This window comes from Rhincodon typus, chromosome 2 (genome assembly GCF_021869965.1).
Source record: "Rhincodon typus isolate 14 chromosome 2, sRhiTyp1.1, whole genome shotgun sequence".
NCBI classification, from domain to species: domain Eukaryota; kingdom Metazoa; phylum Chordata; class Chondrichthyes; order Orectolobiformes; family Rhincodontidae; genus Rhincodon; species Rhincodon typus.
The window spans coordinates 67130188-67138497 of record NC_063333.1 but is presented as its reverse complement, the minus strand read 5'-3'; the positions used below and the strand labels follow the sequence as shown (position 1 = coordinate 67138497).

The following is an 8310-nucleotide window of genomic DNA, read 5'->3' as shown; positions in this document are numbered from 1 at the left end:
TTGGATATATACATAAATTTACAATTTTTATTATTTATTTTCTTCATCACCTTCTCATAATACAGTGTTCTGTTGAAGGTGTTGTTCCTGCATTGCATTTTCACCAAAAGAGAAATTGAAGTCAACAATTATGTAACACAGTTGAACTTACAGTTTGTTAATACACCTGGAACTATGAAAATTCTTTATTTATTGCAAAAAACTGTACTCGTTATAATGGCAAGGGCAACTTAAATTTATATCACATCTTTAAAATTGTAAAATGGATGTGTAGTGATTGTAACTAGGTCAGCCAGGTGGACCTCACAGAATATGAATTTCCTGTTTGGGGCTGTTAACCTGATCTAATCAGGGAGCCCTGGCTCTGAGGAAGTGTAAATAAATAGTGACTTGGTGATGGGATACCAGCCTTTGTGGAGTTCAGTGGTGATGAGAGAAAAAAAAACACTCGTGAAGAAATTCACTCGCAACAGTCATCTTTGAGTTGGGGTGAGTATTTCTGGCATCATTCCATTATTTGGGAAGCTTCATTCATTCAATCCTGCTGCCAAAGACTGGTCCCTGTACGTGGAAAGAATGCGTTTTTTTTCTCAGGCAAATGACATAGGGGCAGACAAAAAAGAACAAGTAATCCTCCTGACAGCATGTGGACCCCCAACTTTTTCGGTTATTAGGAGCCTAACTTTTTTTGAGGCACCAGAAGCTGAAACCTTTCAAGACTTGACAGATTTGGTTAAGGAATATTACGATACCAAGCCTCCGCTAATTCTGAGACACTATTGGTTTTACTCGGCAGTTCGAGAACCAGGGGACTGCGTATCGGGATTTTTGATGAGGTTAAGATGACTGGTTTAACCCTTAATGAGATACTGAGAACCTGTTTGGCATGTAGGATTAATGATGTAACCATGCAAAAGCACTTACAAAAGACCAACTGGACTTCAGTCAGGCACTACAACTGGCTTTGCCATTAAAAAATGCAGCAAGTGGAGCATGTGAGTTACAGGATATGCTGATGGAAGTGGACACCCTCATCAGGCCGACTGAGCTTAGGGTCGTCACTTGAGTGAAGGCAATTGCATAGCCACACTTAGGACAAATCATGAACAGAGGGACTTCAGGTAAGCCTACAGCAAACCCCAAAACAAAGCCAAGCCTTCGCCAAAAGGTTGACATTTTCTTCAGGATCTGGGCTGGCAAGCCATTGTAGTTGCTGCTGGTATGTGAACTTGAGACAACAAAAGAGGCCCACTAGGCCTGAATTGAGTGAGAGAACTTATAGGCCGGTATCCAGGAGGGTACAAACACTGGAAAGCCCATCTACATCTGGCTTTGAACAGTTAAATTGAACAGTTAAATTGTTTCACAACATCCAAATCAGACCAATCAAAATAAGTATCTGGATAAGTGGTGACCCATAGCTAATGGAGGTTGATACCAGCGCAGCTGTATTGGTGATTGCAGAACCAGGCTTTAACAAAATCCGCTGTGCATTTCAACTCCTAAGTTTGCTTAAGACCTTGGCTAGACTGAGAACCTATACCGGGGAACCTTTACAGATTAAGGTTAAAACATTTGGTTCTGGTCTTGTACGAGCAGCTGGTTCAGTTACCACTGATTGTCGTAAAAGGCTCGGACCAAAGCCTGATGAGGTGAAATTGGTTGAGAAAGATTCACCTTGATTGGCTCAACATTTTTTGATGAGAAATTGGCTGTCTGAGTGAAGTCCTAATTAAATACCCGGAGGTTTATCGGGAAGGTAGAAGGACTATCAAAGCAGCCAGGGTCACCTTGCATGTTGACGAGGAAACAATGCCATGATTATACAGGGCCCACGTAGTGCCATTAACCTAAGGGCAAAAGTAATAGCAGAAGTCAGGAGGCTGGAAAGTGAAGGAATGATCAAATCAGTACAGTTAGCGGAATGGGCAGCGCCAGTCGTACCAATTGTGAAGTCCAACAGGTCGGTTCGTGTTTGTGGGGATTTTAAACAAACAGTAAACTGCTTCTTGCAGCTGGATAAATACCCAAGCCCTCGCGTAAAGGATTTATACGCAAAGCTGTTGCCAGAACTGTCCTTCATGAAGCTGGACATGAGCCATGCATACTTGCAATTGTGGTTAGATGAGAATTCCCAGAAGTATGCTACAATTAATACCCATAAGGGATTGTGCAAATATATGAGACTGCCATTTGGGGTATCATCAGCTTCTGCTGTTTTCCAGTGGACCATTTTACAAGGTCAACCCCAAGTCACTATTTATCTGGATGATGTGCTAACAACAGAGAAAACCAATAAAGAGCACTTAGAGAACTAGTTCTTAGCTGTTTCTCCAAGGCGGGCATACACCTTAGAAGGGAAAAGTGTGTGTTCCAAGCACCCCTAGTGACCTACTTGGGCTACAGAGTTGACAAGACTGGGTTACACCCATTGGAAGATAAAGTGAGGGTGATCAAAGGTGCCCCCATGCCCACATCTGAACCAGAGCTTAGGTTTCTCCATGGATTGGTAAATTATTACATAAAGTTCATACATAACCTGGCATATACACTATTGAAAAAGGGGTCAGCCTTGGAAATGGCCTCATACCCAAGACGTATCCTTTAGGGAACAAAGAAGCAGTTATCATCATCTAAGGTGTGCCACACTATAATCCCAAGCAAGACCTGGTGCTGACATTGATTCCTCCCCGTAGAGTAATAGGGTAGTATTCGCCCACAGATGACCCAATGGAGTGGAACGCCCACTGGCATATGTTTCCTGGACTTTGGTTGTTGCAGAGCACAAATATGCTCAGATAAAGAAGGAAGGTTTGGCAGTCGTAATTGGTGTGAGGAAGTTCCACCGATACCCTTACAAACGTAAATTTGTGATAGCAACAGACCACAAACCCCTGCTAGGACTACTTAATGAGGACAAGGCTGTGCCACCAAGTAGGAACACTGTCCGGGAGGCCAAGTAGCAAACGTGGATGCCTTGAGTCATCTCCCGCTGGCAGATACTCCACCGATACTGCTGCCACTGGAAGAGTCCATTCTGGTTTTAAACTTTCTGGACACCCTTTCAGTCACCACTGACAATACCAGACTGTGGATGCAAAAAGACCTGGTTCTGGCAAATCTGAAACATCTGTTGGTGATGGGGGAAACTGAAGGGCCATCATAACCAGAACTGAAATCTTTCCTGACCCAGCAAGACCAGATCACTGTAAAGAACATGCCTAGGTGCCTGGACTTAAAGGGGGAGGGATGTAGTGACTGTAATGAGGTCAGCCAGGTGAACATCATAGAATATGAGTTCCCTGATTGAGGCTATTAATCTGGTCTAATCAGGGAGCCCTGGCTGACAGATATAAACAGGAGTGTCAGAGGTTCTGCTCACCCTGGGAGCTGGCTCTGAGGAAGTCAGACTAGTGTGAAGTACTATGCACATGTAAATAAAGGGTGACAGGCTACTGGCCTCTGTGGCATTGTTTAGGAGTGCTTTACTGGAGCACGGTATGACTAAATTTGACACCAGGCCATGTAAGAAGATATTCAGACAGGATCTAAAACCAAACAGAGAAGATTAAAACATCTTAGAGCAGGGAGATAGCAGGGATTTGGGAAGGCAATTCCAGATCTTCAACTAAAGACGCAGTCAGTAATGATGAGCTGAAGAAAATAGGTGATGCGCACAAGTTTAGATATGAAGAAACACAGAGTTCTTGAAAGGTTGTAATACTGGAGGAAGTTAACAAAATCTTTATGGAAGGATGAGACTATGGAGGGATTTGAAAATGTGGATGAAAATTTTAAATTGGAGACATCACTGAACCAGGAAATGAACCAAATCAGTAAGCACAAGGGAATGGAGCTTGATATGAATCAGAATATTGTACAAACATCGCAATTTAAAATGTTTATTTCCCATGTTAGCGTAAAGTTAATTTGAAAATTTCATTGACAACCAAATCAAAGAAAGCAGTTTTAAAGTAGATGGAACACATTTCTGTGAAAATTATCTCAGGGATCTGAAGTTACAGCTATTCATTTATGACCTTTAATGAAACATCCCATAGAGTGTTAGAGAAGCACTGTAAAACAACGTATCTAAAGTAAAGATGCCATCAATTTCCTGAGTCACGGTTGCTTCTCTCCAAACTTCTGTTAGAATATTTATCATTTTGACAAGGAATTAGTATTAATCATTCTTAATTCATTTGTTTTTACATCAGGATTTTACAGCACCCATGAGAAAGTTTGGCAGAATTGAATATCATCCTATAAGCAGAGAGAAAGAATTATTTCCCAACAATCTACGTTCTTGGAAGGTATGATTTAATCTAATAGAGACAGCCTGAGTAACAACATTTATTTACGTTGTTCATCCAGATGATATAAAGTATTGAATAAAACTTTGCCTTAGATACATCCCATAATTTACAATTCTTTGGAATTATAAATTGACAAGCAATGAACCATTGCAATAACAATGACATTAAAGAGGACCATGTTAAATATATTGGAGCAAATTTTATTTCCTTGTGAAAATTATGATTCAGGGAATCTAAGATGATTTGAAGTTAAGCTGCCATCCGTGGACTTTCTAACAAGCACCAGGACATCGCTTGGCTGGTGGTGAGAGGGGCTCTGCCAGTGAGATCATTCATGCATGCCCGGGCTCTCTGCGCCACTGCACGCTGCCCTTGAGGTGGCTGCGGGGGGGACGAGACAGTCAATCACCTCCTTCTGGAGTGCGCCAGTGCACAGGAGGTCTGGAGGGGAATGCAGTGGTTTGTGTCGAGGTTCGTCCCGAGCAGCTCCGTGACACGGGGCTCCGTGCTCTACGGGCTGCTTCCCGGGACGCACACCGAGACCAACATCAACTGCGCCTGGAGGACCATCAATGCGGTGAAAGACGCTCTTTGGTCTGCCCGCAACTTGCTGGTCTTCCAGTTGAAAGAACTAACCCCGACCGAGTGTTGCAGACTGGCGCACTCCAAGGTTCAGGACTACGTGTTGAGGGACGCACTAAAGCTTGGGGTAGCCGCCGCCAAGGCGCGGTGGGGAAAGACCACCGTGTAAGACCCCTTGGCCGTACCATATCAGGGCCCTGTTCAGAAACTGGGCCCAGCTGGCGCCTCCTCCAACTGGTCAGGGGGCCAACTATGACTACGGGTAGAGATGACCACCGGAGTTTTTCTTTTTCCTTTGTTTTTCTCTTTAGTTGGTGTACGTACCCCCAGGGTAACCCGGGGCGGCTAGCATGACCGGGTGGGTGAACATTTGTTTTTTTTTGTATTTTGTACGAATAAAGTATATTTTTTTAAATTAAAAATCCATGGACTTTCTAACAAGCACCAAGACATCGCTTGGCTGGTGGTGAGAGGGGCTCTGCCAGTGAGATCATTCATGCATGCCCGGGCTCTCTGCGCCACTGCACGCTGCCCTCGAGGTGGCTGCGGGGGGGACGAGACAGTCAATCACCTCCTTCTGGAGTGCGCCTATGCACAGGACGTCTGGAGGGGAACGCAGTGGTTTGTGTCAAGGTTCGTCCCGAGCAGCTCCGTGACACGGGACTCCGTGCTCTATGGGCTGTTTCCCGGGACGCACACCGAGACCAACATCAACTGCGCCTGGAGGACCATCAATGCGGTGAAAGATGCTCTTTGGTCTGCCTGCAACTTGCTGGTCTTCCAGTTGAAAGAACTAACCCCGACCGAGTGTTGCAGACTGGCGCACTCCAAGGTTCAGGACTACGTGTTGAGGGACGCACTAAAGCTTGGGGCAGCCGCCGCCAAGGCACGGTGGGGAAAGACCACCGTGTAAGACCCCTCGGCCGTACCGTATCAGGGCCCTGTTCAGAAACTGGGCCCAGCTGGCGCCTCCTCCAACTGGTCAGGGGGCCAACTATGACTACGGTAGAGATGACCGCCGGAGTTTTTCTTTTTCCTTTGTTTTTTCCCTTTAGTTGGTGTACGTACCCCCAGGGTAACCCGGGGCAGCTAGCATGACCGGGTAGGTGAAAATTTGTATTTTTTTTTGTATTTTGTACGAATAAAGTATATTTTTTTAAATAAAAAAAAATAAGATGCCATCCATGGTCTGATTCACAATCAGCTTCTCTCTAAACATCCATTATTGATCAGTGTAGAAATGAGTTAATATTAATTGTTCTTCTTTCCAGTTGTTTTTGTGTCTGGATTTTGCAACATTCCTAGAAACCTCAAATAAAATGGATTTCATCCTAAAGGCGAAGATCACTGATGATTTGTCATTCTGAACACTGGCGTTAGAAGATATGGCTTAGTTTAACATCCAAATTATTATGTGACGCAGATGGACACACAGTTTATTTTATATGTGTTTAATGTCCATTATGGGAAAACTATCAATATTTGTCACTCAGCCTAGATCATTTGGATAAATGTGAACAGACTATTAAGAGCCAGCATTGCTTTGTCAAGTATAAGTCATGTCTAGTTAATCAAGTTTAATTATTTGAGGATGTCACAAATAAGATAAACAAAGAATCTATAGAGATTCTCCATATGTACTTACAGGAATCACTAAATATGATTTCACACAAAAATATTGATAAAACTGAGTGCACAGAGTTAGAGATAACAAGGTGTAGAGCTGGATGAACGCAGCAGGCCAAGCAGCATCAGAGGAGCAGGAAAGCTGACGTTTCGGGCCTAGACCTTAGAGGCAGATTTTGTCTTGGTTTATAACATGGTTATGTTACAGGATGAGAGTGAGAATAAAGGCAAGTTATCTGACTGGCAAAGTGGCAAATTGTCTTTCCCTGGAATTTTATCTGGAGCCTCAATGGGCCACAATATTTAGAAATGATTTGGATGAACAAATGCAAAGTTAAAAATCCAAACTTACAGAACAATGGGACAAGGCAGTTGTAAAGGGTCATTGGCAGATTAACTTGTGGCAAAAACAAATGGAGTTTAAAGTGGAAATGTACAAATCACCCATATTGGATCTAAGAAGGATAAATTAAAATATTTTCAAAACAGCCAGAAGCTGACGAGGAGTAAAAAAAGTTTTGGAGTTCAAATGCACAAGTCCTTAAAAGCTTTTTCTGAAGCAGCATCCCGACCCGAAACGTCAACTTTTCTGCTCCTCTGATGCTGCCTGGCCTGCTGTGCTCCTCCAGCTCCACACTGTGTTATCTCCCTAAAAGTTATAAGGTATAAGAAGAAATGAAAAAGACTAATGGAATATTGGCTTAATTGCAAAGGGCCTGGCTGGCAAAAAAAAATGAAGTTATGCTTTACTTGTGTTGCAATGCTGTGCAGACCCCATCCAAAGTACTGTATTCAGTTTTCGGTTCAACTCAGAGAAAATATGTTGGTCTCTGAAGAATTAGAGTACAGTGCAGATTCATCAGAATGATGTGGGGGTTTAGAGAGTTAAATTATGAGAAAGTTTGTACAAACATGGCTTGTATTCCTTTGAGTAAAAAGGACTGTGGTATAGTTAGATCAAGGTCTTTAAGTTCTTAAAAGGACTCAGTAAGGCTTATATAAAGAAACTATTCCCTCCAACAGGAGAATCAAAACTACACTGACATCATTTTAAATTTGGAAAAGCACTTTCAGACAATGGGTAGCAGAAATCTGAAATTATTTCCCTTAAAACACTGTGGATTCAGGAACGGTTTGTTTTCAAGAACAACATTGATTTCTTTTTTATCAGATAATTATATCAAGGACATGGAACTAAAGCAGGTGAAAGGAGTTGATTCACTGATCAACTGTGATCTAATTGAATGATGAAGCAGACTGAAAGGCTGAAATGCCTATTCATCTTCCTACGTCTCAAATTGAGAAAGTTCATTATTTTTAACAAAGTCGTAGTAATTGCTAACTGCAACTAAAAAGTGTTTTCCTGATTTGTCTAACCTTAAGTTGAAATAATTCAGTAAAAATCCACATTAAAGAGAAGACTGTGGAAGTTGATGGAGCAGATTGTTTTTCTCTGTGGAAATGATGATCTAAAGGATCTGATATTGTCTGAACTAAAGATATCATCCATTTCCTGATTCACATTGTGTTTCTCTTTAAATTTTCATGTATCAGTTTGGAAATTTGTCTATATTATTATTTCTTATTCTATCTGTTTCTATGTCTGTGTTTTGCAACATCCCTGGAAATCTCTAGCACACAGGACATCATTCTATCAGCAGTGAGGGAGAGGGATTTCCCAACACTATGCTTTTAAAGGCTATGTTTTACATTAATATAAACAACCTGAGGAACAGCACTTACTTGTTCTATTCATCGCGATGGTACAATCCATCATCCATAAGAT

At 42.3% G+C, this 8310-nt stretch overlaps 1 non-coding gene across 1 annotated transcript; it reads left to right on the top strand.

The window, feature by feature from the left end:
* Nucleotides 1-7978: 7978 nt before the first annotated feature.
* LOC125487380 lies at nucleotides 7979-8047 on the top strand. Its single transcript, XR_007265857.1, has one exon. It is a non-coding gene; the product is annotated as a small nucleolar RNA SNORD123 (small nucleolar RNA).
* The last annotated feature ends 263 nt before the right edge of the window (nucleotides 8048-8310 follow it).